We start from the raw sequence: 26,106 nt of genomic DNA, 5'->3' as shown, positions 1-26,106 counted from the left end.
TTGATAATGACGTTTGGTTAATATTTCTCACATTTCTTAAAATAACCTCTAACTAATTAAAATATAAATAAACAAAAGGAGTACAGAAAATTTTATTTCTTATCAATTATAAGATTATTAATTCTTGTTTTATTCCTACATAGACAATTATATAACTGATATATGTTATATTATGTTTTTTTATATATATTAAGTATCCTTTTACCAACTATGGGTTTATCTGGACTGGGCCTAAAGTTTAACGTGGACTACGGTCCCTCTCTACGGTCTACTCCGAACCACGGTCCTCGGCATTAAGCCTACCGATTGACGAATGACCAACTTTACAAATCATCCCAGAAGACATCCGGTCTTACCCAGCCTGGTTACTGGCGTGACTGAGATCATTTTCCTTGTCGGATTTTACACTCTTGCCTAGGACAATCACAAATATTAAATAAACAATCACAAACATAAATTTACGACCATGCCCCAACAAGATTCGAACCCGCGGCTATCGCAACAGTAGGAGGACCGTCCCATCACGTTTATGACTGCGACACCAAGCCGGCTATATTATATTTTAATAAATACCTAATGATAAGGAATTATGATAAAAATTGGCGATATCTAGCTTGAAATCTAGAAATATAACAAAATATTATTTAGTTATTTCAGCATATTATTATACTCGATTGAATTCGAAATTTATATATAATACTTTATTCAATAAATATGCGTAAAAATACCGAAATTTAAATAAAATAGTATTATAATTCAAAAATTAATTAAAATCAAAAGTAGTTTTTCTTACATGTGTACAATATGATCAGAAAGCTGTTAAATGGAAATTATTTTCAAGAAACAAAGTTTTTTCGAGATATGGAAATGCCCAAAAAGTCAAAGCAAATAAATAAGCTGGTTATGAAAATAATTGGTACGAGTAGTACTTTACTGACTTAGCTGTAGCTGTATTGAGATGTATGAATAAATGCGTATCCTTGGTAATAAAAAATGACTTTTTTATAAACCATTTGTGCATCCATACGGTTTAAAAGATTACAATAACAAATTCAGTTTAATGTTTCAGCAGATTAATGATTTAACTGTTGTTTTATTGGTTGGGAGATTTGGACCAAAAATAAAATTCAGAAATAATGACGTTAAGATTTTTGAACCTCAAAATGGATGAGATTCATGGATTCAATAGTTTTACTTTTACTAAATCATATGTTGCAATATTTGTGGTAAAAAGTGGAAAAAGAAAATAGTTTTGAACTTCCAAACCTTCTGATTATTAATATAGTGTTTAGTCATAATGCATGTTTTATTTCAGACTGCAATACCTTGCAGGGTACTTTGCATATATTGCACATATTTTCACAGCGAAGTTCTAGATTGGATATATGATGGAGCAGCATAACCATAACCAACATAACTTTCTATAATTATTCGATGGACACTTATTTAATTAATTTTAATTATTTATACTATATATATATAATATGCGTAGAATACTACTAATGATTATTTTTACAACATCTTTATTAGATACGCTTAGTACAATCTTAATTTACAATTAATTTCTTACTACTTTTCCTATGTACTTGGATTAATTAACAAGCAAGACGAGTGCGAGAAAATACATCAGTATGTATTCCTCAATTATAAAATTATAATTATTTATTAATTATTAACTTATAGCCATAGTTTACACTAAATGTGTACACTTTATATAAGTTCGTATGGTTTTGTTCGTTTCAATCTCCTGACATCCTGCGCGCTGTCCAGTAGTTGTATTGCTTCCACGTTAGTATGATTTAGTAATCTTCTTTCGTGTTTCAAGGCGAAATCCTGGACAACTTCGCAAATTCATTTGATTTCCAGGTCATCGTGCAGTTCTTCATTGGTTACATAGCGATCGGGCATCCATTGAGTGATATAATTAAGTTTTTATTATTTCGCCTTATTGCAAAATTAACGTGGACAGATTTGGAGCTATTAAGTTGACTGCCACTTGCACTTTTTCTATTGTCCTAAACAGAGATATATCTTTTGCTATAATAATTGTCGTCAGCAAAGGTTCCAAGAAGTGTTTCTTTTGTTGTTGGAATGTCAGCAGTGTAGAGCAGATGCAGAAGAGGTCCTAAGACGCTACCTTGTGGAACTCCAGCCGAGATATTTTTAAATGTCGAGAATGCCATTTCGTGCGATAGTCTAAATTTTCTTCCGGATAAATATGACTCCAGCAATTGACAATAGTTACGCGGTAACAATTTGCTCATCTTACAGATTAATCCCAACTGCCAAACCCGATCAAAAGCTTGTGAGACATCCAGGAATATTGCAGGGCCAGTATTTCTTTTCTTCAAGCGCTCTTTCAATAGCCGCAGTTACTCTGTGCACTTGATCGATTATTGAATGGTGATTTCGAAAACCAAACTGGAAGTCTGGTATTGTTATCAAATGTTTAACACGTTTAAATATCAGTTTCTCAAATAGCTTTGATATTGCAGGTAGTAGCGAAATAGGCCTGTAAGATTCGACTTATTCTGCAGGTTTGTCAGGACTACTAATGAATGGATTTTTTTTTTAAGTTTTAGCAACCCAAAATATAGCATTTGGCCAATAAAATTGATTATTATAAATTATGTTTTTTAGTAATTAAAATAATTTTTAATCACAAGTTGTTTTAATTGCATCGAACTAGTGTTTGTGAATTTTTAATATGCCCTTAGCCAAAATTATTTAACAAGAGATAATAGCTTGGTAGCAATATTAGTGAAATTTTTTAATTACGAGACTAATTACCGTTATTAAAAACGAAACGTAGGTTATTTTTCCTTCGAATATAATTAATAGCGCCAGAAAATGGCCAAGACCCATCGAAAGAAAGTTGTTCGGTGCAAGAGAGACGCCTTAAAATGGTAACCAGTCTTGATATCGAGTCGGCATTGATTCCTATCAACTCATTCAATGGTGAAATACAAAAAATATATAGGCATTGCGATGAATTATAAAGAAAAGGGATTGAAACTAAGACCGGAAATGCTTCTATTATCTTTGCGATTCAATTTGTCCTTGATTTAATTGAATTTATTATGGATAATTCAGGTTTCCGTGTCTTTAAATCAACAAAAATATTTTTAACTGTTCTTGCTTGGGAATTAATAGCAGAAAACAAAAAAATAAAAAAAGTTGCTTGAGTGTATCAAAATATTTTTTATTCTTAATTAGAAAAAAACTGAATAATGTTAAAATTAGAAAAAAATAACGTAATCGGAAGTCGAAATATTGAAAAAGAGACTTACACAATAGATTTTGGCATCTACCTATAGAAACACTGCTATACAAAGTTATTATCTCTTTATGAATATTTAATACGAGCTCTAAGTAAAACTCTATGACGGTTGCTATTTGTGTTTCTGGCCTATGAATGAAAAAGCAAGTATTAACAAGTTAAATTTTCTCTGTTATTTTAATTTATCTCTCTCCTGATGATGGTAAATAAATTGGCAAACAGTTTTGGGACATGGGTTGTGACAATATAAATAATTGGACACAAGCTTGGAAAATAAGAATTACTGAAAGTAAATCTGTACATGTGCAGTTGACCTATAAACAGACCGCACAAGCACCCAATACTATAATTCCATATAGCAACAACACTAAATATCTCGGAATGAATCTCGATGCAAAACTTCGCTAGAAGGAACATATAAAGAAGAAAAGAAAAGAACTGGAATTGAAATATAGGAAAATGTATTCGCTAATTGGAAGAAAATCACAATTATCAGTACATAATAAATTGCTATAATATAAGCAATTATTGAAACCTATATGGACATACCGAGTTCAATTATGGGGATGTTCTGCAAAGAGTAACATAAATAAAATACAAATTTTTCAGAACAAAGTCCTGAGAGGTATTGTGGGTGCATCCAAATGCTATAGGACTGATTATCTACATTGAGACCTTCAGATATCCACAGTCAGTCAAGAAATCAAGAGAATTGCAAGGGGGCATGAGGAAAGACTCCATTCTCATAATAATATTGAAATATTGCAACTTTTGGATACCACCAGAGCAGGACACAGACTCAAAAGAATCAAACGATCTGATCTTGTGTAGTGTTGTGTAGTGAGGTGCATATATTAAAAAATTCAGCAGTGACATGTATAAACATAATTTTACCAGAGACTGAGATAGGGTCGATGGGTCCTCCTAGTTATATACTAGATTAGAAAATACATAGATAGAAAAAAAATTGCAATTCCAAATCATGTTTATCAATAAATTCTCGTTATTGTGTTGTAAAATCATCTTTATCTAATAAAACATAAAATTATAAAACAATCGTGAAAAAATCATTTTATCATTAACATATATTTATAATTTTTCCGCACATTAATTTATCATTAACATATATTTATAATTTTTCCGCACATTAATTTATCATTAACATATATTTATAATTTTTCCGCACATTAATTAGACATCTCCATAGATCACTGGCAATTAAAACTGTTTACACATACGTATTTTTGGGTATTCCCTCATTTCATGGCGTGATAACCAAGCGTAATCTTATATTAATTAGAAATTCAACTTTTATACAATGTTCGCTGAACGTTTGTTGGTTACGGTACGCGTGAGATAACATAAACTATTACGACTAAGGTTTTCAAAAAAAAAATCAAATAAACATCGTTGGAATGTTCCGATTCCTGGAGTTTTATCGAGTTTACACGGCTATTCTAGGTCAGGTAGTACCTTATTCGTTTTGTACTCCAATATTTAATGTTTATTATTTTAAAATATAATTTAAAATATATTATTATTGATAAAAATTTGTTTTTGTTTTTATTTTAATGTCGCCGTCTTATTTAAAAAATAATTGAAATTTGAGTGATAATGTAATAATTTTGTTTTTGCTATTCGATATCAATCTGAACTTATCAGGTTACAATTAGTATTAGGAATTATCGACTGCATACTATCATTAGTAAATTAGTTGCATTAGTAAATTACTACTTTTTACTATTGACTGTTTCTTTAGACTACATTCTGTCGACTATATACACTCGTGACTACTTCATTCGAATGTTTTATTTGCTATTATTTTCCGTGGAATGAAATATCGACCAGTATACCACGTTCTGTTGCTGTCCTAGATGTGACCTCAAAAAATAATGTGCCTAATTTATGCTTGTATGTAAATATATGGTTTCATGCTTTGTTTATAACAATTCACAATAATATAGAGGCATTTATGAACTCTAGGTAATAGAATAAAATTTTAATTCATAATTACTCTAACTCAATTACTCATAATACTCAGTACTCAATTCGTACTTTAATTCGCACTTCGTTGACCTTGAACTGTATAAGCAAACACGTTATCTTAATGAAGAACAATTAAAAATGTACAGTAATTCTTTTTGAATTAATAGCTGTAATATTACTAAAATAACAATCTGAACAAAACTTTCTTCAATGAATTCAAATCTCACCTTACAATATATTGGGCTCCATTAAATTATGCTCTGATTTTACACTAACAACACAATACACCAGCTTTAGTCGTTTTGTCAAATATGCATTATCGAGTAAAGTAGGAGTTTCTGCAGATTCAAGTGATCAAAAAGTGTGTGTTCAGATTCCTGGCAACTGTTCTGATGAGTGCCTCTTTCCATATTTCTTAAATACTATGGGCCGTTAACAGTATCCATCCATCAATATTTTGAGATTGGGTTTCCATTGCAATTGGGCTTAGGGATTGGTTCATACAGAAGCGCTTTCTTGTATATTATTAAAAGAGAATATCTCCCAAGTAGCTAGTACGTTTTTCTGAATATAGTATGCTGTGCTTTTTTACTTGACACAAGCTTTCCAGCATTGCCTCGTGGGTATCATTGTTCCGAAATATTTTCCTCTTTCCAGCTAACAAGCACATGGCAGGATGTTACTTATTCAAATAGTAATGTGTCTATTTAAGTAATTGTGAAATTAACGTAGATAAATGTACTATCATCAATATTATTCGACATTGCAAGGTGGAACAGTAAATATTTGTTGCAGCTTTTCATGATCTTTACTTACACCCATTATGGCAACATTGTCAATAAAACTAATTACAATAATAACCTGGGCTTGTTAAAACAAATCGGAAGTAAACCGAACAAAACCTCCTTTTGCATCACAAAAAATTGACCGCATGAAAGACTTTCTTGGATCAGTTGAGAGTCCAAACTTACTTCGATTCTGAAATATGCAGAGATTATGCAGAGCTTAAACCAATCATCTACTTCTAGATTTGATTATGGACGATATTGGTAAATCCAAGTGTCATCCACAGTAATGAAATGATCAACAAAACCCATTAAAATATTGTCATGTGTGTTTTAGCTACTATTCTATGGTCGTAAAATGGCGAAATTATGTCACTCAAGTGATATTGTAACGAATATATATGGGGTTTGATGAAGTTATTTATAAAAACCTCATAATCTGGAAAAATCGCAAAAATTAACTCATAAAAAATAAAATACCATTAAATACATTTTCCAAAAGCTGAGAAATTAACTCTACCAATTACTACTTGAATTGATAAAATTACATTTAAAAACCCTCTACGTTAAAAAAACGCATTATTATTTAAATTTAGTTAAACATAATTATTAATTTATTAAGTAATTAAATTATAATATATTAAATTATATATCTATTCGAAGTTTAAACAAAATAATTCCTAATAGAACGGAAACTTCAAATGAAAACGTTGTAACTGTTATGTAATGAACCTAGACATCCTCCACAAAAGCAATTGAAGCTTTGAAACAGGTGACACTAAGGGAATTAGGAAGACCACAGTAATTATGTTGTAATAATATGCTTACTCCAGCTGATATTAATTTAACGAAGAAAGATATACTGATGCTTCATAATAAGGAGGAACATATGGTTATCAAATGAGGATGTTCCTATTGATATAGAAATGCACCGACAAACTCGTAATGTCTACAAGTGTTTAACCAAATATTAGATTGAGTTGATAGAACAGAACTATCATAAAAATATATTTTAGTTCATCGTAAATTATGGACGCACGCACTAGAAGACAATGCTAAATACGAACAAAAATACTAAAATTGCAAAATTATTTTTATTCTAACTAAACAATAATTATTACTGGTGAAATATTTGCTTAGTTTTGTTATAAATATATATGCCTATATTATTCGTTTCTTTTAATAAAAGATTCATTATTTAAACGCCTTAATAATTAATATTTACAGGTTGATCCCTTAACCTGTAAATATCTCAATACTCTAAATTACACTTGGTTTGAACTAGTTCGTATAAATGAGTTACTACTGCATCACTAAGGAAAATAAAAAATCATGCATCGATTGTATTGAAACAAATATTAATTGCATTCATTACATTATCTTTGATAAATATTATTATTTAATAAATTGCGGTTTTGTTGTAAATGTCGCTTTATTTGTTAAACAAGGACGTACGTATTTAATATATATACGAGTAAATAAAACTTTAACGAGAAATCTATACGAATATATATTTCAACCACAATGTGTATTTTATAAAGAACAATAACGTAATAATTTGATAAAATTTACGTCACGAAACCAAAAACCATTTAAACCATGAAACATTCATATTATAAATAAACATTCGGTCAAAAAAGTACTAACAATTCTTAAATAAAACTAAAAATAGTTAGAGATTAATTCAATAAATATAATGCCAATAATATTTTGCCGTCAAAACAACTTTTTTAGCTTGTTCAATTTGTCCCAAGAATTCTGAATCATATTTTAAATCATCGCATGATGAGATGGTGTGGAGTACAAGTCGAAGAAAATAATCTGTGTGAAAAACAGAATGGTTGTCAGAGAGATATTGATTGGTACAAAATTCTTCGAACAACTGGAAGTATCACTACATAGTATAAAACAAAGTCGCCTTTTCTGTCCCTATGTCCCTATGTGCGCTTAAATCTTTAAAACTACGCAACGGATTTTGATGCGGTTTTTTTCAATAGATAGAGTGATTCAAGAGGAAGGTTTATATGTATAATACATGCATAATATACTAAGGCAACATTGCTAATTTTAGAGGTTTCTAACGTGATGTCGTAAATTAACCTATTTTTTTAGGCTTATTTAGCAATTAGCAAAAACGCTGCCTAACCCTACGAGTTAGATCAAATTAATGTACTACAGTATTGTACACCATAAAAAGGTCTACAAAAAAGTATGCGATGGTATATGTTTATCTTTTAGGGATAACCCACATTAACCATTTTTATTGTTTACTTTTTACGTGAGAAAATGGCTTATTTACGAAGCTATTTTAAGCAATACGGCATTAATCCTTATCGAATTAAGTACCTTAAATACAGTGTGCAATTAATATAGATCAATATGGTTCCTTACAGCATGTAAATTAAACAAATATTTTCGGAGATATTACAAATTTAAAATTTGCGTTAAAAATGTGTAATGTAATAAAAATTGTATGAATTTAGATATTCCAAAGATAGCAGGAAATCTTCATAGTAAGTATAGGGGAAGAGGAATTGTTTTACTCCAAATTTAATGCGTGCAGGCCAAGGGCAGTAATGAATGAACCAAAAATACTGGATCGATTTTAATCATGTTTTCATTGAGTGACATAGGCATATATATTTTATGCCCGTGCAAAGTCGGAGCGGGCCGCTATGTTTTTATATACAACGTTCATATTTTTTCTGTAGTGTATTTAATTTAGTATCAGCATTGCACCCGTGCGAAACCGGGGCGGGTCGCTAGTATAATATAATTTGTTAGAATGTAATAGAAAAAGTTCTTAGGGATCGTTTGAAACAATAAACTCAAATTATTAACGTAAATTTTTTAGTGTACTGTAGAGAAATGATAGTTTAAGGCAACCCACTTTGTCAGAGCTCACGAATTCTCGTTCTTTTCACATATCAAAACTATCTTTAGTAAAAAAAAATAAGAAATAATAACAACCATATCATTCTGCTTGCTGACTTCTCACTTCGGAAATGACAACTCTATTGAAGATTATATTGAGCGGTAAAATACGTTTCCAATGATTTTCATATATTTTCACGAAGTTATTTACAAGGCATTGAACTATTTAAAACACATCGCAGCAAATACAAAACAATTAAAATCAAGAGCCTATAGTCTATAAATACATAACTAACCAAATATTATAATATTACATTCTGCATTTTAAAATTAAACGCGAAGGTGTCATCAAAAACATAATCCTAAAGAAGGAGGTCTTTAGTCGAATTCAACGAATTATAAAACTTGCACTACCTACAAGAAATCATTAAAAATAAAATATCCTACACCGAGGTCCAAACGGAAACAAAACAAATAGTCATTGGATATGTATTACCAGCAAAAAAATATGAATCACTTAACATGTATAAAATATTATTTACAGAAATGGATAATCTTACAAAGTTTTTTAACAAATGTTATTGCTGTTAATATATAGTCTATTCAAAATAACAGTGAACTCACGTCATCATGATGTCGAATGTACTGTCTCAATATCATTTTGTAAATTCGTTTTAAAATAAGACAATATTTTCCTTTTCATAAAAATCTAGTTAAAAAGAGGTATAATGCACACTTTTTTGCCTTTCAATAGTCAGAGTCAGAAAGAGATTGCGTTTCTAATCATTTACTTCGAACAGAAACGAAATAATAGATACATTAGATTGGCATGCATTAGATATGCATTGATGTGGCAATATTTTTGACGACATAAATACAGGTGACGTGCGTTCACTATTTTATTAAACAGGCTATAGTATATTCACGTTTTATAGTAATTCAACAGAAAACAACATTATTATTGCCCTTTTATCTATATTAAATAAATGGAATAATACAGATTAAAAAAAACCTACAAAATTACAATAAATAGTAACAGACCCCTTAAATAAAAAAAAATACAATTTTGCTAGCTTTGACCGACCATTAATTCGTAGGCAAACATAATATGACATTTACTTCGTGGCATTTTGGCGACATAGATTCAATCAATTTTGTGATGTTTCGGTCTAACTCTACGACAATGAGGTAAATAACTTCTCATTACGTGAAAATTGTTAACTCCGTTATATTCAGGCGTTAGCGATATTACAAGTTATCAACTGGATTTAAATATGAGCTATTGTGGCTCTTTTATAAACAATATCCTATTAGTTTTGCTCTGTGCTTACTGTTATTGGGCTTTTCAAAACAAAGCAAATATTTTGTGCCAACTCTAGACTTAGTCAACCAAACTTATCTGTTTTTCTTAAAATAAAAGGCCTCTTAGCTGGTCTAAATACTTATTACACTGTTTAATAAGTCAGAAAAAAATGAAACAGAAATTCCAACGATTCTTAAATTAATGGACCTCAGTGTACTCTACCTCAGTGCCGGAGTTCGTTATACAGTCATTACCTTTTTGTTGGGCGAAAATCGTTTTCCAGGAGACAATCATTTCAAAATCGAACAGCAAGAACAGAAGCCAAAAGGAACTTGTATCATATGATGCATAAGATCGACGTTTAAAGAATACAAAATTTCGAAATTCCTTTTTTAGCTGTGTGAACAGTTTTTAATATGATTTGGTAAAATCTGTGTCATATGTTTATATGATTTCTGCTAATTTTTCACGTTAAAAAGGCATTTACTGGTGGCACAATATATACAATACGTATCAATGATATTATCATTAATCTTCACCTACACCTGTGTGATAAAAAAGGAAAAAGGCATCTAATAATGTGCGATATATAGAAAATCATATTATTTTTTTAAAGGTAATATGACGTATGTTCAATGAATCTAATGTTTACATTTGAAAGTCAGTTACAAGTTATCTAATGATGCACCGATTAACCCTTCATTATAATTGGATAACTGGATTCTCATTTACTAATGAGCTCATTTTAACTCAAACTTAATCTCGGTTAAATCGTGAACATTATAATAACGAATCTGACTAAATGACTCAAGAGATATAAGTAATAAAAAATAATGGTTTAGAAAACAAAGTTTTATCAATTCATAACTTATGTATCAATTACTAATTTTAATCCATGTCCAAAATCATCAGCCTCATTTATTAATTCCGAATAACCGTCTCAATGCTCTAATATCTTCCAACAATAATATAAAGAATCGAATCAAATATTTTAAGATAACACTCTCGTACATTACGAAAAATAACAAGAAAGAAACGTAGTAATTAATTTTACGCCAATTTTCAAACGACCGCATCACAGCCGTATCTAAAAGACATCACACCACCCATGACGATCACGTGACAATTGAACCGGCTTCCGTGCGAAATAAGCACGTCCCCATGATTTCTGAACAAAAACCGACGTCAATATGTCGCCTGTCTAACCACTAACGGCCTAAAATAGTAAATAAAAAAAATCTTTATTGAGCAAGTATGTCTTCATCGCGTCGATAAACCTAATTATCGGTATTTTCTGTCCAATATAGAAAAACATCAATATCGTTTTTTTCACACCTAATTATTTTCAGTTTTAGGTCCTTCTTTTGTCGTTGTGGTACTGAAATCTTTGAAAATATATCCATTTGTTTTTTAATCCTAGTTTAGGTCTATAATGTGTCAAAATATTGATAATTTCTTTTGGAATATCTGAAAGGTACAGAAAAATATATTTTACAAGAAATAGCATTTTATCGCAATATAAAACTTGTAATAGATTTTATACTGCATGTGGATATTTTTTAAATACTATTTATTTTTTAAAACATCGAAATGGTATTAAAAAGGACATCAAAATTATACATCTAAAAAATATCATTTCAATTGTCTCATACATTACTTACAAATCAAATAATATGTTAGTCGCATATGGTCAGAAGCTTGGTCAACGATATCCTTTTACTTATATTTTGGCTTACTTAAAACCACTGAAAATGTTCCATTGACTTATTTGCTCAACCTAGCATGATTTCAGTAATTTTTGTCAGCATTCGAGAATATTTTCGATATAAATTCTTGCTTTGACGCTGCGAATTGGCAAAAACTTGGTGGAAATGAAATGGCGCATGAACATTTCCACTCGTACAACATAGTACTGAAAATACCAGAACAAACCTCAAAGCTTTGCAATATTGACGGATAGTGACTATTGTTTGAACGTCGACCTATTTATCGAGTATTTGAAGGCGAGCACCATCGAAATACCGACACATATAAAATAAGTTCATATATCGATATTTTCTCCACGGTTGACGTCACTGTTATAAACTCGACTTGCGGTACAAACTACATAAAAAAATATGAGATGTAGTGGATGATTGGTGTTCGCTATGCGCATGCGAATTTCGATTATCTACATCTACATCATCTCCTTTCTACCAACGGGAGTTTATCTGGGCTGGACCTACAGTTTAATGTGTACTCCAAACCACGGTCCTCGGCATTAAGCCTACAGACTGGCCAGTGACCAACTTATAGCCCGTTCCAGAAGGTATCCGGTCTTATCCAGCCTGGTTACAGTCATGACTGGGATGGTCCCTGTTGGATTTTCCACTGTTGCCTTACTATGACAAACATAAAGTGCATGCATGTCCCAGAAGGATTCAAACTCGTGACTATCGCAACAGTAAGCGGACCGTTCTGTCGCGTTGACCACGAAGCCGGCTATGGTTGTTTTTACTTACTCTTTATTTTGATATATATGGTTGTGAAATTTACGTAAAAACAAAAAAAAAATTGTAGGTAATAAACGTTTGTTGATAATAGAGAAAACTAATAGAAAATAGCGAAGCTGAATTGAATTTACGAATACATATTAATTCTAATTAGTATTAGCTGGTAAATTATATTTTACTACAATAAAATTTATTGAGAAACGTAACTAAAATTAAGATGTGAATAAAAACACGTTATATTCTAGACATAAACAACTAAAAAAAATTTCCAGGATAAGGTAGTTTTCAAAACTCATATAATCCTAGAAAATGTAAACTGTATTTGGTTGTCTAACAATGTTTGTTAGCTTATGTTATACTTGTATATAGCAATATTATAAATAAGTATAAGTAGTTATTAGAAAATATGATTTGCAAGCATATACATTTGATAAGAATTTGTAAGCAATGTATACTGACATACTTCTATACAATATTACATGTTTGGAATATGTAAACTAAATACATAGTGAATGGAAAACATAAAATTACAGTAAGAGCATCCAAGAATACCAGATATATTTAGAGCCTAGGGATTTTATCATTAAGCATGAAGAAATGAAATATAAATGCCAAACCAAAAACTAAACAGTTATGCAAATGCATAATAATAATAAATAATAATACTAATAAAAGTTATTAGTCTATTAAGTTATTTAGTGAAGAAAAATATACATTTCAAGAGTAAATATCAGCAACAAATAAACGTTGAGTATTTCCATTTTCAAAAACTTTGAGATAATCACAATCGCATCAAACATAATAACAAGACCGAAAACGTCCACGGATTCTTTAACATATAAAATATTTTTAACAAAAAAATTTAATGAACTTCAAAAAATAAATAAGGAACTCATTAAAAATTTAAAAATAATCAAAATCAGATTTTTAAGACACAAAAAAAAGTTTTAAAATAATGTATGTACATAATAATCCTTGTAATAATTAAATAAAAATAAACAATGAATCTCAGTGATTTTTTTATAACATCTTTATTAGATACGCTTAGTACAATCTTAATTATAAATTAGTTTATTACTACTTTTCCTATGTACTTGGATTAATTAACAATCAAGACGAGTGCGAGAACATACATCAATATGTATTCCTCAATTATAAAATTATAATAACTTATAGCTACAGTTTACACTAAAGGTATACACTTTATATAAGTTCGTATGGTTTGGTTCGCTTCAATCTCCTGACATTCTGCGCGCTGTCCAGCAGTTGTATTGTTTCCACGTTAGCAAACTTCTTTCGTGTTTCAAGGCGAAATCTTGGATAACTTCGCAAAATCCATTTGATTTCCAGGTCATCGTACAGTTTTCGTTGGTTACAATTTGTAATCAATTGAAGAACCTTGTTTTGACAATCTCAATGAATGAAACGTACTTTAAAAAATATATACAGCCGAACGTTACATTGCAAATATCCAATATGAGGCTCAAGATTGATAATACCAAAAGGTAATGAATGCAAAATAATTGCAAATAATTTACAGCATATCTTTACTAGTGAGCCCACACATTGACCATCAGATGCTAACAAAATACCTGACACTCTAGACTTCTGTGTCACAAAAAATGTTGATACCAAAAAATATAAATCATGTTTCAATCATTCATGCATTAACTCATGTATAATACTTTGATTTATCATCTCGCCAGTAATCCCAACCATTAGTTTAAGTGTTATCAACAAAACTAAACCGCTTCATCTGCGTAACACGAAAACTAACTGGATATTATTTAGAATTTGCCCCTCAATATGGAGATTCACACAGTATCAGTATCAATAATTATAACGAAAAAAAGCTATAAGATACAGCATGGTATGCAACTCCTCAATGGTATCATGGTCATGGTATGCGATCGTCCGCCATTAAACATAAAATTGCAGAAAAAAAGGAAACCTGACAAGCCAACAAAAGAACTGAAAGAGCTAATTAATAGTGAACAAAACCAAGCAACACAAGATTAAAAAAAACACGCAAAGTGATGCATTTCGTTGCATTTCTCTGGAAAATAATAAGAAAGTTTAAAAGACAACAGTAACATAGTTGACGCATTAAACATAGTGATAATAATAATACATGGGCCAGGACTGACAAATCAGAAACAAGTTTTTCGATACATAAAACTAAAACTACGATTAACTGACTCTTTTTAACACTCGATTTCATATGGATCTGACGGGATGAAGGAAAACGAACAACAAGGAATGAAATGAACGCTAAGATATCTCTCGGTAACTCTTCTTTAGAAAAGTTCTTTAAGTTAATAACGTTTTAATTCCATGTTAGGTTTAAATCACTTTCCTAAAAATTGGACCTTTGGACGTTTTTGGAGAAACTATACATCAAGACAAAATAATTACAGAAAAAAGATATATTATTCTAAAGTGAACATGGAACGATAGACCAAATTCATAGATTGGCCAACCAAATAAATAAAAATTGCGAAAACATAAACGACACATAAATTACTAGTTCATAACTTTGAATAGGAGATCACTTAGTATTGCAATTTTCTATATGTCAATTTATAACAATATATAAGCATCAAATACTTATTGCCAGATTGAGCAGATTGAATGGACACATTGAGTAAATATGTCGACACCTCAAAATGGAAATATTTTCTGTAAGACTGAAGGCAATTGAGTGATACATAACTCGACAATAATAAACACACCCAGTTGTATGAACTACTATTATTTAATAATAACAGATATAATATAATATTCTATATGTTATTACATAATGACCTAAAAAGAATTTTTCTTTGAACAAACTATTGAGCCGATTAAAAACTAACCTAAGAAATTAGACAACTCTATTAATTTCTATGAAGGTCTACCTACTGTATTCAGCCTCAGTCATTCACTTATATATATGACGTTTTTTTTCTAAAATTATTCGCTTGTCCATGCGCTTTTTCGAACATTTATCTTCATTCAAATATTACGGTCTCAGCCACTCACATATTTATATGGGCTATTTGACCTGGATGTTTTCTTATTCCATACAATTTGTTGAACATTTTTCTTCACTTAAATCTAGTATAAATAATTATAAACGGAACAAAAAAAGAACTGGCCAAATAATTGCAGACGCTCTGATGTGATGGGTTCATATTCATTCGACAATTTTAATTTTTTTAGTTACATCTAATATAATTATTCACGATACCAATGTAATAATACTTACTTAGAATGATATATGAGACACAATATTTCGAATCCAAAAACACCGATCAGCCGTCTTCGCACCAACTATTCGCGTTATAAAATGGCCGTGTCTCGTAACCGTATGTCCTCCCAACACCCTAGTGAACAACGGAATAATTTGGGTGACCGACGCTAGATATCCGACAATAGTAGACTGTGGTTTTTCATATGCCGAACAAGGATTTCAGCGGACATACATGATGTATTTTTACGATATATAGAACAGTTGTACTGGCGATTGTCGCGAAGTTTTTAACTGGCAGAAATTTAAATAGAACAAGAACGACACAAGATTATTGGTTCAATTTTAAGATTTATTAGGTGAGCTTGTCTAAGCCCGTTTTTGCAATATGAATTTGTTATTTTCAATAGCGACATATTTGCAAACAAACAGTTTTCGTCACAGTGCCGTGTAATGTTTCGTATTAAAATGAAATTTTAAGCAATAATGAAATTCTAGTTAGAAGAAAATGTTAGGAAATTGAACACCATTTAGTAGGGAATGTTAAATTTGTATATATCAATATTAGTGTCATTGTTGATAATGGTTATTAAAAAAAAGATGATGTGTAAACATATACATTTGATAAGAATATGTAAGATCACGTACGAATTATGCAAGATATATAAAACAAAAGCCAGAGGCAATGAGGCAATAATATATGAATATACATAATTGAATATATCACTATTGCCACTTGAATATGGATATGGAAATATATTTGATATCAATTTTGTTTGGTCTCATTAATGATTTCGATGCATCCGTTAATAGCTTTTATTTATATTACTTTAAGCTTTTTAGTGATAGAATAGGTATATTAGTACATATAAGTAACATAACAAACTTCTATTCATAAAAGTTTGATTGCATTTTGAATTAAGATAATCAACAGTCAAATTCACTAATATCCCCAAAAGTTTGAAAATTACAATATTATTGTGGTTTCAAATTGTTTTTCTAGAAGAAATATGAGCACATAAATAATAAAAACGACGTACAGGGCCAAACGAGACTGAAATTGTATTCACTTTATTGTAACTGAGCCTGTGAGCTCAACTGGGCAATTATATATTAGATCTTATTCATTTCCCTATAGTCTTTTCCTCTAGGTCTATACTCTTTTACATATTTTATATATTTCAGACACCTCAGTGGTAGTATCTTTTTAACTATGAAATAAACCAAGACTGAAGGAATTGAATGATATTAGAGGCAGTATCCGGAAACTCGGCATCAAGCCAAGTTTTTGCTTCAACTGTTGCACAGTGTGTGTGTTTTCCCTTCAAAAAGCAATATTTGATCAACACGCGAAATTCTTTTTATCCATTTTTTTCACAATAACAAAAGTTGCTTCACTCAAAATGCTATGATTCACAAACTAATGATCCGACAGCTGCCAAATTTATACAGGCATCTTTTGAGGGTTAGGGCTAACTAAAAAATATATGGATTTAATTCTAGTAGCGCCATCTATGTGTCAGAACGAAGACTTTTCAACTGAACTGTTATATCCCAATATCGCGTTCCTTCATTATTAAAAATGTCGATACAATTCCGTTTGTATATGTATCGATGAATTTACGCTGCGCAATACAATTCTCGATAAATGGTCAGCTGATTATTGTGTGTAATTAACAGTGACGTATGTTGGAGTCATTCACAAATTTAGATTTTTATGAAATCGCCATAACATTTCATCAACGCGATATGATTATAGATAAGCGTTGAAAACAAATTCGAATATTTTACAAAAGATTAATGGTCACCGTTTCTTGTAATTTGCGTCCGATTGTTTGAAACGATACAAATATATTCGATTTAATTAAACTTAATGACAAGAATTTTTATCTGTCTGTCGTAATTCCAATTTTATGGGGCATAACGCTGATCGTACATCAGAGTTGAAAATTATGAAGAGTATGAATTTATTTTTATAGATATAATGGCAAATTTATTTAATAATAACTGAAATTATTATGATCACAAAGCCTGGAGAATCACCAAATGAAATAAATACCTATAGGCCAATCTCGATATATGGATATTTTCTGAGAAAACATCGATCTTTTTTAAGCCGCTATTTTTCAATATTTTTTCGAAATAAATTAAATATTTTTAATAAAACTTTACAATTTGTACTTCATTTTAAAAGTTTGGTGAATTTTAGTACTCTGGTACCATTAAATATTTCAGTACTCTTTAAAATATTGAGAAAAAATATGTATTTTTAGGCTAACATTTCACTATTTAAATTTCTTCCTTAAAATATTTATATCATTTATTCTAAAATATCGATATTTTCTTTCTCCGATATATGGATATTTCCTAAAAGTATCGAAATATAGATATTTTATTCGGTAACCAACACCCCTATCCTCAAGTATTTGAAAAATTTCTGTTGAAAAGAATACAACCAATTATAGATAGAAAAAAGCTACATCAGTTTGAGTGTGTTAACAAAGATTAGACAATTGGCCAATTTTTTTGAAATATTTTATAGTCTCCTTTTACCAAGGAGGGTTTATCCGGACTGGACCTACAGTTTAATGTGGACTCTGAGCCACAGTCCTTCGCATTAGGCATACCGACTGGCGAGTGACCAACTTAGAAATGACCCCAGAAGACATCCGGTCTTACCCAGCCTGGTTATACGTGACTGGAATCATTTTCCTTGTCGGATTTTGCACTCTTGCCTAAGGAAAATCACAAATTTTAAACAATCACAAACATAAATTTATTACCATGCCCCAGCAGGATTCGAACGCGCGACTATCGCAACAATAGTAAAGTATTGCTACATACTATATGAAATAATAACAATATATATGTATAAAATGCATTTTGAAATTAATAATTAAGAAATAAAATTGATGATGTTGATACATTCGCACCCCACTTTCATTGCTTAGTAATAGTACACTGACATCATATGAGTATATCGCGTATATTTAAATCTTAACATCAAAAAGTGAATGTTTCTTCTTGAGAAACTTTATTTTCTGCATAAACTATATATTGAAAGGTAAAGTAATAAAATGAAAGAATTCAGAATCAGAACGAAGGAATACTACAAGGTAGTGTATTAGCGCCGATTTACTGTCTGTCACTGATATTCCAAATAAATGACCTCCAAACCTCCATTGATAGAATTAACAACTGGACTAAAACCTGGCCTATCAAATTAAACGAAAGTAAATTTGTCTGTACGTAAATTTTACCAATAATACAAATACATAAGTGCATAACTGACCTACTAGAATAAACGAAGCAAGATCTCTCCTGCTGACTCGGCTTTATTTAGTATTTAGGAATAACCTTAAACTCTAAACTCCGCTGGGAAGTTCTTTTTTTAATAATAACGTAACACCAAACTAAGGAAAATGTATTGGCTACTCGAAGGAAATTGTAAGTTTATTTATAAGAAATTTCTCTTATTTCTAAATCGGTTTCGATTTATGGCGTTCAATTCTCGGATCCTATCTGAAAGAACAACATATAAGTGATTCAGCATTTCCAAAGTTCCTTCAAATGAATACTGTTTATAAAACCATTGCCAAATTTGCTAGTAGCCATTAACAAAGGTTACTCGACCATATCAACCTTAAACCTTGAAATTGATTATATTCAACTCTTGGACAACAAAAAGTAAATAAGAAAATACATGAAAGTCCATGAAGCCTCATAAGATAGTGAAACAGTGCTAATCTAAAGAAGAATATCGTGCAGGTTTTGCTGCATGTTAACTTTTGTGTAGTTAGGTTACTAGAATATAGGAAGAACTAGTGTGTAAAGACCTTAGTTTAAGTATCACACATTAACTAAAGTTTTAATAAAATTGAAAGCACTCTAAACGTTGCATTTTATTTATTAACAAAAAAATAGAAATTGTAAAAACACTAGAATATTATAAAATATTTTTTCAAAATCACCAATTGCATCTGCGTGCATTCAGTAAATGACCTCCAAAATCTACACCGCTATATTGTCTTATATGGATAACCAGTGAGTGGGTGTCTATGTACTAGTGTCTATTGAAATGAGTCAAGCGATATGTTACAATGTATTTGTTTGGTTCCATATTGAAGGTTTATGCTTCCGAAAACCTTTTAAAAATAATAGCAACAATTGTCAATGTAATTATATAATTTATAACTTTATCAACTAATTTTAACTATACTAGTACCGTATCTATAGATTGGGGTAATGATAGTCCGTCACTATTTCTCAAAAATTAAACCTTGAAATTGATTCAATTCAACTCCAGGACAACAAAAAGTAAATAAGAAAACACAAGTTGATGAAGCCTCATAAGATAGTGAAACAGTGCTAGCGCAAAAAAAAATATCGTGCAGGATCTACTACATGTTAACTTTTGTGTAGTAAAGTTATTAGAATATAGGACGAACTAGTATGTAAACACCTTAGTTTAAGTATCACATATTAACTACAGTTTTAATAAAATTGAAAGCACTCTAAACGTGTCATTTTATTTATTAATAAAAAAATAGAAATTGTAAAACACTAGAATATTATAAAATAATTTTTCAAAATCACCAATTGCATCTGCGTGCATTCAGTAAATGACCTCCTAGATCTACACCGCTACATTGTCTTATATGGATAACCAGTGAGTGGGTGTCTATGTACTAGTGTCTATTGAAATGAGTCAAGCGATATGTTACAATGTATTTGTTTGGTTCCATATTGAATTATTATGCTTCCGAAAACCTTTTAAAAATAATAGCAACAATTGTCAATGTAATTATATAATTTATAACTTTATCAACTAATTTGAACTATATTAGGACCGTATCTATAGATTGAGGTAATGATAATCGGTCACCATTTTCTCGAAAATCATAATATGGTATTACAATGAACTTATGGTATTGATCAAAAACAAATATGACTCACCTGATTGTACTAAAATACGTGAGAATGGGTAATCATGTATCGTTACAATAAAAATAAACAATAAGTCATTTTAAACGTTTCCGTCAGCGAGAAAACAATATTTTATTCCGCGACCGATGATTTGGAATATTTCCAACGAATTTACGAATGTATTTCGATCGATGGTTTAGGAGTAAATCGACGTTATATGTTAGTTAATTTAATGATTTTCCTTAGAAAAATAACAGAAAAGCAATAGCTAATTAGGTTGAATATTATCAAATGTGTCCTTATCAATTTTACGACTAAGAGAAATCAACGCAAAATAATTATAACATAATTATCCACAAAGAATTTTAGAAAATCAATCTAAGGTTATAAAAAGGGTTCCTCATCGTGTCAATGTCGAATGTTGTTAATGCAGAAACAGAGCATAACAAAAGTTGCACATATTAATATTACTGCAAACAACTTATAAACATGTTAGCAGAAAATGTATTTCCAATGATAGAAATTTTCATAGTTTAATTCAGTTGTAGCAACTTTTAATGCACTAGATTTTGCTGATCCCACTATATATATTGTAGGACTGCCGTGAAGTCCACTTCGGTGTCGAAATGGGTAGAACTTATTGACTAACCCATAGATAATTACACTTGGGATCCATATGTCATGACCGGTCACAATACACTACAGAAAATTCTTATCATTTGGCTGGCAATAAATGATTCATATGGAGATGGTTCTAAATTACAAATTCAATTTGAAATAATGTGATAAATCATTTCATCAATTTTGTATCTTTCCCATCTTATGTAAGTGTATGGGAATAATTGATTTTACAATAAAAGCAACAACTTTTTAGTCCTCTGGGATATGTAAGGCTGTTATTTTATATGCAGAAATGTCAAAACTTTGAAGTATCAATTTAAACGGATTTTCACTAATATACTCATAACAGGTAAATTGAAAAGGCCCCGGCCACCCATAGTAAAACACATTTTTTTTGGGAAAATTAGTTTTTTTTATTCAATATAATTTCCTTCAAGGATGATACACTGAATATAGCGACCCTACAACATTTCGATACTAATTTTGTAGTACGATTTTTCCTTTGCTTCAAAATATACCTCAGTTTCGGTGATCACTTGACAAAAATATCTTCCCAGCAAGCACTATTTTGAGGTCTGAGAACAGAAAATTATCGCTGGGGGCCAGATCTGGAGAATACGGTGGATGAGGAAGCAATTTGAAATCCTCTTCATGGTTTTCTGCCATAGTTTTCACTGACTTGTGACACGGTGATTGTCTTGATGGGGCACTTTCTTTTTCTTCTAATGTGGCCGTGTTTCGACGATTACATGCTTCAAACGGTCCAATAACGCTATGTAATAGTCGCTGTTCATGGTCCTTCCTTTTTCAAGGTAGTCAAGAAAAATTATTCCATGCGCGTCCCAAAATACAGACGCCATAACCTTGCTAGCCGACTATAGCGTTTTCTCACGCTTTAGAACAGGTTCATCGTGTGCAGTCCACTCGGATGATTATCGATTGGACTTCGGAGTGAAATGATGGAGCCATGTTTCACCCATTGTCACATATCGACGCAAAAACTCGGGTTTATTACGCTTGATCATCTTCAAACACTGCTCCGAATCATCAACTCGTCTTTGTTTTTTGGTCAAAAATGAGCTCGCACGGCACCCATTTTGCACAGAGCTTTATCATACCCAAATATTCGTAATACACGTTTAGTTGATATCTTTAGAGTGTCTGCTATTTAATTCAATTTCAATTTAGGGTCAATCAAAATCATTTTGTGGATTTTTTTAATGCTTTCGTCGGTAACAACCTCTTTTGGTCATCCACTGTGTTCACGGTCTTCGGTGCTAATTTCACTACATCTAAACTTAGCATACTAATCCTTGGTGGTTGATTTTCCTACAGCAGTGTCCGGAAACTCAGCATCAAGCCAAATTTTTGCTTCCATTGCTGTATATTTTCCCTTCAAAAACCAATATTTTATTAAAACGCGAAATTTCTTTTTATCCATTTTTTTCACAATAACAAAAGTTGCTTCACTCAAAATGCTATAGTTCACAAACTAGTTATCTGATGGCTGTCAAATTTATATACGTATCTTTTGAAGATTAGGGCTAGCTACAAGCATGTAGATTTAATTCTAGTAGCGCCATCTGTGTGTCGGGCCGGGGACTTTTCAATTGATCTGTTAAATACAACATCATGCATCTAAATGAATCGAGGTGTGAATAATGTGTGTGATATATAAGAATAATAAAATAAGAATTATTTTCCATCGATTGATTAAAAAAGGCGATATAATCGCGCAAACAAACATAAATGACTTAATGTGTCGAAATCTGACGGTATTTTGGTCGACCTATTTGCAATATTTATGCTTTTTTTTAATCGACGAGTTCACCGAATTGTTGCAGGTTCAATAACCGACTTATTGTTTTCAGTTTCGAGTGAAATTGAATATAGATTCAATAAATTATAATGAGCGCGAAGGACGCGATTTATATTCCTGGACCTTGGCAGCACTCAGTGTTGGTACACTACAAATCTTTAATTTGACGCTCTTAATTCGTAGTTTTAACTCGCAATGATTACTTTTATAGGATGTTTAAAAAAATCATGAATTACGTTTAGAGTAATAGAATTGTTAAACTCATGAAATGAGACCCAATTTATATTACAAGAACACTTACAAAAACTATCAATAAGAATTAAACTATAACCTTTTACAGTCTCAAGGTCACCACAAGATTTTCACATCTGGATTTACCACGTCTCAAAATAAATCACTTCATACTCAGTATGCCGTACACTCAGAATGTAACTCTTTGGCTACATTGAAAACCAAACTTAGTCAACTTCCCTCACAATATATCGAAATTGTTTACCTCAGAAAACCAATCTAAACTCATTAGATTCCTTAATTCTTAATCCAGATATAATGTTGTAATTTGGTCAAAAATATTGCTATCCAGATGTCTAATACGTGATACAAATTTCGATATACTCTATGTGATTCGTTATGTCCCTCTTTATACAGTTATTTTTATACAACACTAGCGACCCGCCCCGGCTTCGCACGGGTGCAATGCTGATACTAAATTAAATACACTACAGAAAAAATATGAACGTTGTATATAAAAACATAGCGGCCCGCTCCGACTTTGCACGGGCATAAAATATATATGCCTATGTCACTCAATGAAAACATGATTAAAATCGATCCAGTATTTTTGGTTCATTCATTACTGCCCTTGGCCTGCACGCATTAAATTTGGAGTAAAACAATTCCTCTTCCCCTATACTTACTATGATGATTTCCTGCTATCTTTGGAATATCTAAATTCATACAATTTTTATTACATTACACATTTTTAAACGCTAATTTTAAATTTGTAATATCTCCGAAAATATTTGTTTAATTTACATGCTGTAAGGAACCATATTGATCTATATTAATTGCACACTGTATACTGGTACTTAATTCGATAAGGATTAATGCGGTATTGCTTACAATAGCTTCGTAAATAAGCCATTTTCTCACGTAAAAAGTAAACAATAAAAATGGTTAATGTGGGTTATCCCTAAAATATAAACATATACCATCGCGGACTTTTTTGTAGACCTTTTTATGGTGTGCAATACTGTAGTACATTAATTTGATCTAACTCGTAGGGTTAGGCAGCGTTTTTGCTAATTGCTAAATAAGCCTAAAAAATAGGTTAATTTACGACATCACGTTAGAAACCTCTAAAATTAGCAATGTTGCCTTAGTATATTATGCATGTATTATACATATAAACCTTCCTCTTGAATCACTCTATCTATTGAAAAAAACCGCATCAAAATCCGTTGCGTAGTTTTAAAGATTTAAGCGCACATAGGGATATAGGGACAGAAAAAGCGACTGTTTTATACTATGTAGTGATGGGGCAAAAGTCCGGCCATCATTTTGATTACCTATAACTTTGCTCAAAGAAAAGATAAGTAAGTTTGGTTTTCATAAAAATTTTATTTGGTATTTACATCTTTTTTTCTTTCGTTAAGATTGAAAAATTATATCGGCTAAATGATGACCGCGATTTGCTATGCAACTTTCGAGTCTTTTTAATGCATTTTTCATGACATCCTCTAACATCTGAGGCTGAATTTTTTCAATTTCATGACGAATATTGTCTATAACATGTTAAATCGTTTGTGACTTATCCACATAAACTTTTGATAAAACAAAAACCATAAGAAAGTATCGGATGCTGTTAAATTTGGAGATCTGGCTAGCTATGCTAAATCACCATTTCGCGAAATTAGTCTTCGTGACAAAACGTTATTCAATGTCCTCTAGTCCTTGCTCTTCGATTTTAGGCACAAGAAAATATCGAATCACGGCTTGGTAACGTTCAACAATAACAGTAACTGCCACACCTTGGTCACTTTCAAAAAAATTGGAACCACTGATGTTTCCAGCATGAATACCACACCATACAGTTGGTTTTAGTCGATGCAATGATATTTCGTGGATTAATTGAGGATTCTGTATTGACAATACTGTTGAACATTATTGTTGAACAAACAAATGAGAACATAATCGCCATTCCCCCTTATAATATTTTATTAAACGATCTACTCATACTGTATGACACAATTTTTCCAACACACAGATTACATGTTCACGTGATTACATTCCTTATTCTATTGTTAAAAACATTGTCTATGGTCGTCTAACACGTCACGTTCCCTAGTAATAGTGTGAATACTATTTATGTTTAAACGTTGTATTACTCCACAATAGCAGCCGATACCTTTCCATACCTATTGCATATTCACTGATTTAAAAGAAACGTTTGAAAACATGAAACTAATTTTAGACTTCGTTGGCTAAAAGTTGCAGTGTTGCTTGCAGTGCAGGAAAGATTGATGAAATATTGTTTTCTCTGCTTCTAAAGACACTAAAAGCTACTATGAATTTAACGATTCACCAAAAAGAACTGACTTTGTGGTAATTCAAACGTTAAATATGAACCTCTTATTCCACAAGAAATTGTGATTCTTGCACCGTTACATATAAAATTTGATTTAATGAAAAATTTTATCAAGGCGAAGGATATAAATAATAAACGATTTTTGTATTTTGAAAGTGTTTTCTCTAAATCAATCAATAAATCACAAATAAGAAAACATTAAAA

General features: G+C 31.0%; 1 protein-coding gene across 3 annotated transcripts in view; it reads right to left on the bottom strand.

Moving 5' to 3' along the window:
- Positions 1–26,106, bottom strand: part of LOC143199819 (metalloproteinase inhibitor 3) — a 106,540-nt gene that overhangs the window by 47,517 nt on the left and 32,917 nt on the right. The window contains exon 1 of one of the 3 annotated variants that reach the window (XM_076409944.1): positions 15,968–16,050. The exons of the other annotated variants lie outside the window; for them this stretch is intronic. The gene's annotated coding sequence lies outside the window, so the exon portion shown is untranslated. Of the gene's footprint in view, positions 1–15,967; positions 16,051–26,106 lie in introns of those variants that run through there. 3 annotated transcript variants of the gene reach the window in all.

Source organism: Rhynchophorus ferrugineus, unplaced genomic scaffold (assembly GCF_030347505.1).
Source record: "Rhynchophorus ferrugineus isolate W39M unplaced genomic scaffold, kcgeb_rfMv2 rfM7, whole genome shotgun sequence".
Taxonomy (NCBI): domain Eukaryota; kingdom Metazoa; phylum Arthropoda; class Insecta; order Coleoptera; family Curculionidae; genus Rhynchophorus; species Rhynchophorus ferrugineus.
The sequence above is the reverse complement of the archived record's forward strand: the minus strand, read 5'-3'. Positions and strand labels throughout refer to the sequence as shown.